A 9,001-nucleotide genomic window follows, 5' to 3' on the forward strand; every position below is an offset into this window, starting at 1 on the left:
AATCCTAAAATATGTGTTTTCACTGTGGAATATATTTGTCTTGAGTTGTTTGTGATTGACACATGTAATTTTATTTTGTTAATATCATTAGATAAGTAAGGAAAGAAAGGCAAATGGTGGAGAAAAGAGGGAAGGTAAAGTGTTGATAGAAATAATTTATTTGAATTACTGACAGAAAAAAATAATATTGCCTGTGCATAAAAAAGGCAGAAGGTCTTATTTATGATAATCAAATTTTATTCATTGTGTTATCTGCAGGTAAGTGGTAATGACACACTACTGCAAATTTATGAACAAAAACACTGGGAGCTCAGGCTACACATAAATAAATATAAATTCCTTGGAAAACTGTAAATCATCTCTGGAATTGGCTGGAACTAAGGGGTATATATAGTAGATAAAGAAAGACATGGTAGGCTAGGTGTGGTAATTCAAGCCTTTAATGCTAGCACTTGGAAGCAGAGACAGGTCTATCTCTATAAGTTTGGGGGCATCCTGGTCTGTCTTTTGAGTCCTAAGCCAAACAAGAATATTTGCTTGTATGCATACATTTTTCACAGCTATTTTAATAAGGGTTCAACCTCCCCACCCTAGCCCACCACCCACCTGAGGTAGTAGAAAAAATGTTATTAGGACACAAGGGAAGTGGACTTATTTAGAAATAGTTCTTTGAGGCAATTCTAATCTTCATTGTTCTTAGTCCACTCCACTAGCAAAAAACAAACATGAATTAACATGGGCATTCCAGTCTATTTGGCAGATATTACACACTTCAATTTGGAAGCTCACCAATAAGTCAGAGTCTGCAAAAACAGCAAGAAAACACAAGAATCTCAAGAGGAGTTCTTTGGTGAGTTTCTCTCTATGAAGTCATCACAAGCAAAGTTCAGCAATGCAATATAAAGTGAACCAATACATGCATGTCTTCAGAAAAGACTAGTGGGACAGAGCAAAGTGAACCAATTTTCAAGTTCCCATTGTCTGTGGAGTCATATTTATATTCTGTCTAAGCACCATGCATTCTTTCACATGTTTGCTATAGCAAAACATCCTTTCACCTGTGTCTGTTTCAGCAAAAGATTCTTTTACCTGTCTGCCCCAGCAAAATATCATTACAACCTGGCTCTCCAAGGAAACCAGAAATTTCCACATTACTTGGTGAGACCCTATCTCAGTCAAAACTAGAAAAAGACACTGTAAAGCCTTCTAATTTAGAAAAGGTTGATTCATGTCTCCTACCCAATTTACTGTGCTATATATAGAAAGATATTTTAAATAATTATACTCTATTATTTTCTTCTACTTTTGCAACAAGTAAGACACATAGCAGTGGGACACTTGAAACTCTAATAAAAATAATCAATATTTAATACTGAGACATCACTTAAATATTGTAATTTGCTTCTGCTTGAATGGCTAAATGTTGGCTCCCTCCCTCCTGCCTCAGCTCCTCCGCACCAGAGCTGACAACCTGAGTGAGACTGTCAGCTCACACTGGCTGGGCCTAAAATAATGGCCCACTACACTGAGTTTCCTCTTGGAGGATTCTGGAGGAAGCTACACCTGGTTGCTGACACACCCACTGCCTGAAGACATTGCTGAATGTAAACAAACTTGACTGCCTGAGAACTGAATCTATAGAGACCTTGGCATCTCCACATATGAGAACTGTGTTTATGTTATATACATACTTTGTGCCTAGAGGTTTTCGGTTTCACTTTGTGCCTGCCTATTTAAGCCCAAAACACCCTCAAGTAAAGGGATGCTTTGATACATTTACTTAGCGTCTGTGTCTCTCTTTTGTTCTCTGTTTGACTTTGCAGGTCCTGCCTAACCTCTGGTCCAAAGAAACTCACTGACCCAAGTGGAACTGCAGGTTTGTTCTATAGCTAAATATATCCAATTGTTATTTGAACACTGAAGTAAAAAAAATTAATAGATATATTAGGGAGCATATAGAGGAAAAATATTGTTATTTTTGTATGTAACATCTGGACAGCCTTAATTTTTGTTTGTTTGTTTGTTTGGGTAGTTTTAGAGTGGGTGTCAAAGATCCTGAGTGAATCTCATGTTAAGCAAAGAGTATTGTTTTATGTTATGAAAGTCATTTATGGACAATAGTTCCTCTACATTCTTGAAGAATATATATATTATATATATATATATACATATACATATGTATATATACATAATATATATATATATATATATATATATATATTGACATATTGACATGATGGTCTCAAAACTGATGGTAAAACAAAAATTTTAAAGTAAGTTGAGAAACAATTTTGTATGGATGCAACTTTGTCATAACCTAACCAAACTTCAGCTTGTTGAATCTATAGCTGCCTATCTTACACATGGGTATCATTTTTTCTATCTTATTCACATCTATTTTTTTTCTAGTCTTATCTTTTAGCTCTGTAAAGCTTCCAAATTATGTTCTTTCTAATATCTATTTTCTATTCTTGCTTGGTAGCTTGCCTATATTTTTAAAAAAATATTTATTTTTTTGGTTGTCAAAATATATGATTTTTTTGTCTACATGTATATCTGTGCATTACATGTGGGCCTGTTGTTAGTTGGAAGAGTGTACAGGATGGCCTGGGATTGGAGTTACAGATTGCTGTCATTCATCATATGAGTGCCCTGAACTTACCCTGGATAAGAGCAGCCAGTGTTCTTACCCTCTGAGTAATTGTTCTAGGCCCTGCCTATATTTCTCATGACCTGGTTTCTTACTTCTGCGAGTACTATCCTATACAAATACATTCTTATTTTCACTGGGAAAAAACATGCAATAACATTTTAAAACTCACTCAAACTTAAATATGTTTTTAAATGGTTATCTAGTAGCTATCAATATATAACAGATATATTGGAAATATCCTTAATACATTAAACTCAACCAAAAAAATAATCATTAATTTTATCTCCATAGAAAATAGTGACAATTTCTACAAGCTTATGTTGTAATTAAAATTATTAACATTTTAACATGAATTTCTAAATTATTTCTTTATATCATGAAATTGAACATAAATCATATATACTTAATATATAAATGTATGAATTCAGTTACCAGTTTTCATTTGGTATTGTCAATATTCCACCTGAGAATAACATCTCAAATTTTCATTATAATTGTTGTTTAAAAGCAAAGTAGCTTTATTCACTTCCCTCTATCTATGACCCTCTTTATTTGTTTCGGCTTATGAAGACATATTCTCATCATAATTCCCTTTTCTCAGCCTTCTGAATTCTGAGATTATAGGCTACATTAATGTGCCCAACTATGTATTTATATTCATGGTTGTTTATTTGGTTAAACTGCTCTTATAGTACAGAGGTTTAGAAATGTCACTTCTGGAACTTGAAGTATGTGATCTATGATTTCTGAAAACATCTGGAAACCTGTCTTCCACAAAGCATTTGACAAGAATTTTCTTTGTCCAGTCAGGTAGAACTTAAGCCAGTAAAAGAAGTCATTTGGAATATCTTACTATAAATATAACCTCTTTGAGACTTGAATTATAGATAGGAAAGAAATGTTTTGCATGAGTGGCTCAAAATAATTGCTTCTGATCTTAATTTACCTATTAATTGCTCTCAGTATCTTTTACATTGCTGTTTAAATGTTTAATGGGTGCATAAAATCATCTATTACAGTAATTAAATAACACATTGTTTTTCCAGATTCAATTTTAAAAAGTTTTAAACACCATGAGATTCTTTCTTTTATACTAAGGTGATTGAATGTTTAGTATTAGTAAGATTTAATTTAATAAAGATGTCTGTCAGCAAACCAATGTAGATTCATTTGGAGATTTCAATTAGAACAAATGCGGCATTCTGTTTTTTCAAATGCAAAATAGTGAAAGCATGCATTTGAGACGTGAACAAAACAGCAATACCAATAGGTCTTTACTGGATATTTCTGCTAAATAAATATGACATGGACAAACAGTATATATGAATCAATTTTAAACCAATACAATGTTTTTCTTGTTTAATGTAATTATAATTGTAAAAATCACAAAGAGTAAGTAAGAGGGAGAACAATGGTTCTGACATTGTATCTGTAGCCCACGCAGTCATCTCGCCAGCAAGAAGACAAGCGGACACTAGGTTCCTTCTGCAGCAACGTTTATTGTCCTCATCCATAGGGAAAAAAAGGGTCGAGCCAATAATCCGCACTGCTTATATACACCACAGTGTGGCGTGTCTGCCCATGATTGGCTGTTCGCTCATTACCCTACGTAACGCCCCGGGATGGGCCGTGACATGGTGTCTTTTTCACTCTACGCACATGCGCAAACAGTTGTTTACTAGGAGTCGACAGCGGAAGTAGGCGTCATCTTGCCATGGCGAATGCCTCTCCAGCTTCACCGCTCCCTACAATATCAATACATTAGCTATGGAAACTAAAAGAATTTAAAAATGACATAAACTGAATCTATAATCAGATGTGAATTGAATAAATGTGTGTGTGCATATATGACCTTATATATAACAAAATAAACCACTAGCTTGACAAAATAAGTATATCTAAGCAAAAATTCATGGTCTTCAAACTTTGTATTATCAGAAGAAAAAATAATATACCTCAAGCTGAAATTTCATTCATTTAATGGCATTTATCAATTGAATGAATCTATAAAAGTCCCCAAGCTGCTATTTGATTTAAGCATATAATTTCTCTTATTCCAAATAAATTTAGTCAGTAGTTCTATGTAATAACACAAAATGACTTTTTAAATAAATCTGTTATTAAATAAGCACTTTGTAGGAAGAAAATGATAAACTAAAACTAAAAACTCCTTCCGTGGGACTAGGAATTAAGCCATGGGTCTAATGCATGCTGTGTAAGCAGTCTATCATGACCTACATAGAAATACATATAGTGGTAGAAACACACTCACTGGCATATGTAGAAATCCCCTAAAAATTGAACCCAAGGGAGATTGTGATTGGCTGAGGTTAACTGGTTTACTGGAGCATACACAGTTATATGAAGATCTCCTGTCCCTCTTGATATTTAATTCTTCAAGAGATAACATGATTTCTTGGAAAGAGATGCCACTGAAGCTCTTCTGGAGATGAGTAAACACTTTAAACAAATGTACAGCAATGAAGCTGTAGATCACCAGAATCAAAGTGAGGATTCAGATGAAGATAAGTCTTGTGCAGTAAGCAGCAAGTGTACTTTCCGGAAGGACAGCAAATATGTCTTTTCCAGACTTATAGCAAATCTGCCTTGGATAGTTGATATCTTTCCCACAAAGCAAATTCCAATGCCTGGGTTTCCAGAGCATTCTAACTGGCAGAGGGCCAACAAGGCATGAATGCATGTGGACAGGACTCAGCAAACACCAGGAGGTATCCTCTCTGAGAAGACTCAGTAGCACCAGCAGCAGTGTCCACATTCACTGGCACCAAAATGAGGATGCCTTGATACCAAAAATTAATTCTGTCATCAGTGTCTGCTCTTCTAGTCACTTTGTAAGCAAAGATGACTCTTTCTCCAGCCTGCCTTCTCTCAAGGTACAGTCTAGCTTTAGCTTTAGTATAAAAGTCCATGAAAGGAATTCCAAGTCTAAGACAGAGCCTGCTGAAATGGATGGAGAACTTGAAGCTCAAGGACTTCATACCACAGCAAGAACAAAGCATCTTCCAAGCTAGGGTTGACCATCAGTGTTCCCATTCTGCAGGAAGGTATGGATGAGAATCTGAAGCAGCTGAACTGCTTAGAGGTCTCAACCCTCAATTGTAACCACATGTACCCATGGTAGAAAAAAGGAGTATGGCCAATTCCATATAGACCTCAGTAGCAAATGCCAGTCTGAGACAAGGAGTACAATCAACACACCCTACCTGGTCAGCAGGACATAGAATCTTAGCACCTGTAACAATTGGGTGGGCATGTATCTAAAGAGCTTCTACCTTTACTATCAGTCCAGCTTTAATGTGATAGAGCAGAACTGTAAAAACAAGACAGCTAGCAAAAAGTTCTATATTCTAAATGATCACAAGCTGGGAACCTTCCCTAGGTCTCTCTCCAATGCTGATTTCTGTCCTTTCAGAGAAAGTTTTATGAACTGGAGGACTGGAAGGTTCCATGGCCCTGGACATCTCAGCCTATGGAGAGAAAACAACAATGACAGTCCTAAGGAACTGAAGAGGTGCAATTCCTCCAGTTATGTCAGTAGCTACCTAAACATCTTTGATAACATACCAGGCTCCATCCTCTACTCCAGCTTGGGAGACCTAACCAATCTGGAGAATGAGGACATCTTCCTTGAGCTGCAGGACATTCTTTACCATGAGAAGCAGATGTAGAGGATATTCAAACAAAAAGTTTTCAAATGAGAAAGATTTGAACTGAGACCTGAACTTTATGTTTTCTTGCCTATCATCTCCAAAATAGATGTACCTGGATGTGAACCATAAGTGGAGGACATTTAGTGACTTGAAAAGCATAAGCAACTCCCTCAATGACCTTGAGAGCTGATTGATATCCCATAAAGAAGGAACTCTGGAAAAAGGACTTCCCTGACCAGGTGCAATAGTCACAGGGTGAGGTAGCACAGCTTTCAGAGCCCTCACCAGCTGATCCTGAACTCTGTACCTCTGCAGATTGACTCTCAGTCTATGGCCCAGATGAACCTACTGCAAAAGTACTCACTCCTGAAATTGAAAACCCTACTGGAAAAAAATAACACCTTCCAGTAAGCATGGTTTTAGCTAGGCTGTGTCCAAGTTCATGGAAAGGACCAAGGATCCAGACTTAAAGGAGTGAACAATGTTACAGCAGGTATGGAAGAAATCCAGATGATTCTCTACCAACCTGGCTGTGCACTTAGCCCTTTCCCTCTTCCACCTCAACATCCTGAAGAGAGAATTCTCCAAGAGTAATGCAATGAAAAGACAGTTTGGACAAATAGACCGGAAAGATTTGAATGAAAACCTAGCCACCATTCAAGGGCTGTCCCACATGATTGCTGAGTGCAAGAAGGTCTTCCATGGTCCTGAGGAAATGAGCCAATTCCACAACTCTTCAACACTGAAAAAGAGCTGAAGCTCCTTACACTGATCAACCTGCTTACTTCAGACACTTCTTCCAGGATGTGTCTGTGTAAAAGACCTATTTTAGGATGTACAAGAGAAGTTTAAAGGCTGAGTCAGCTACCCCACCTCTGAACAGGTTGAACTGTCCTATAAAATGGCAAGTGATGGACCTTCATTAAGGCTTTGGAAGTCAACCACTGAAGTTCCTGCTGTGCCCAAGAAGATCTTAAAGCTCCTTGTGAAAGAGCACCACTTTTAGGTTATGGACCTGGTGGACTCAAAGGTGATTGGAATCCTGGATAGCCAGACTGAAATCTACCATTATTTCCAAAACAGCATGGTGCTCCAACTTGCTAGGGACTGTGCAATATTGAGGACCTGGAGGACTAATTTTGTGGACTCCCTCCCAAAGTCCAGACAGTAACGCAGCGCTGTGGAAGCGGCTACATTCAGAAGCTCCACCTCCATGGAGTAAGAAGGAAGTTACTGATTGGACTGTTATACCGACATAGTTTGGGGGAAGGGTTTGCCCCAGCTATTTTACCTGTTGCGGGAACAAAAGAATTAGCATTAAATTCAAGATGACTGAGTGACCAGACCTCGTGTTGTCTAATGTTTTACTTTTCCCACGTGGGTACAGTACAATATTGGCTAGCCTACCTCTTCTTATCTCCTTCAATCCCTTCTTATCTATTTCTTATCTTACTCCTATTTCCAGAAAAACTCTTTAATTCTTTTCATGTTAGTTCTAGATTCCAACATAATTTATTCAGAAGAGCCTGTAACCTCTTATTCACCTCTGTAGATCATGACTGGGCACCTGTCATTAGGGGGAGTTAATGTGCTCCTGTCCCTATATTTGATTAATCCCCGTGGGACAAGAAAATACAAGCTCACCTACATGTGCAGAGCTGATTTAAGGAGCCAGGTGCCAGAGAAGAGACTCGACTCCTCCAGCTCTGTGAGTAGCTACAAAATCTCTCAGACATTTGTGTGCAGCTGAAATGGAAAAGATCTAAAACTCCTTCAGTAATCAGGCCACTGAAAGCAAGGACACTCTGTAATCTAAGTGATTACAGAGGTGAAGCTATTGAGGAGGTATACCTATATCCACTACCTGGGAGACTGTTGCTAGAGCCTTAGCAGTCCTTGGAAGAGTTCATCTGGGTCTGTTTGACTAGAGATTTTGACATTTTTTTGAAAAGTCCAATACTTGAGAGAGAATTAATTTCATAATCATTTCCTTTCACTCCAGATCATTACATGTTGTCAACCTGAAAGAGTCAAGAATCAACTGGGAAGGAATCTTGGTACAGAATCATACCAAGGATCAGAGTGACCCATCCTGAAAGGGAGCAGGACCATTTCATAGCCTGGGCCCAGGACTAACTGAGGTAAGCATGAGGACTTGTCGTTTTCTATTTTATAACAGCAGATGTAATGTGTCCAGATCTTTCAGACTCCTGCCTCTGTGAGTTTCCTGTCATGATGGACTATTACTTGATACTGTGAGCTAAAATAAATCCTTCCTCCCTTAAAAAAAGTACAATCCTATAAAATTATTTTTTTCTTTTTTATTCTAATTTATTTATTCTTTACACTCCATATTTTACCCCTTCCCCAGTCTACCCTCTGACTGTTCCATATCCCATACCTCCTCCCCACCCCCTGTCTTCACATGGATGTCCCCACCCCCCCACCCCACCTGATATCTAAACTCCCTGGGGCCTCCAGTCTCTTGAGAATTAGGCACATCATCTGTGAATGAATACAGATTCAGAAGTCCTCTACTGTATGCGTGTTGGGGGCCTCATATCATCTGGTGCATGTTGCCTGTTTGGTGGTCCAGTGTTTGAGAGATCTAAGGGGTCCAGATTAATTGAGGCTGCTGGGCCTCCTATAGGTTCACTCTTCTCCTCAGCTTCCTTCA

At 37.9% G+C, this 9,001-nt stretch overlaps 1 pseudogene; it reads left to right on the forward strand.

Moving 5' to 3' along the window:
• Positions 1 to 4,848: 4,848 nt before the first annotated feature.
• Positions 4,849 to 8,135, forward strand: LOC116087155 (annotated as a pseudogene).
• Positions 8,136 to 9,001: the final 866 nt, after the last annotated feature.

This window comes from Mastomys coucha, chromosome X (assembly GCF_008632895.1).
Source record: "Mastomys coucha isolate ucsf_1 chromosome X, UCSF_Mcou_1, whole genome shotgun sequence".
Taxonomy (NCBI): Eukaryota; Metazoa; Chordata; class Mammalia; order Rodentia; family Muridae; genus Mastomys; species Mastomys coucha.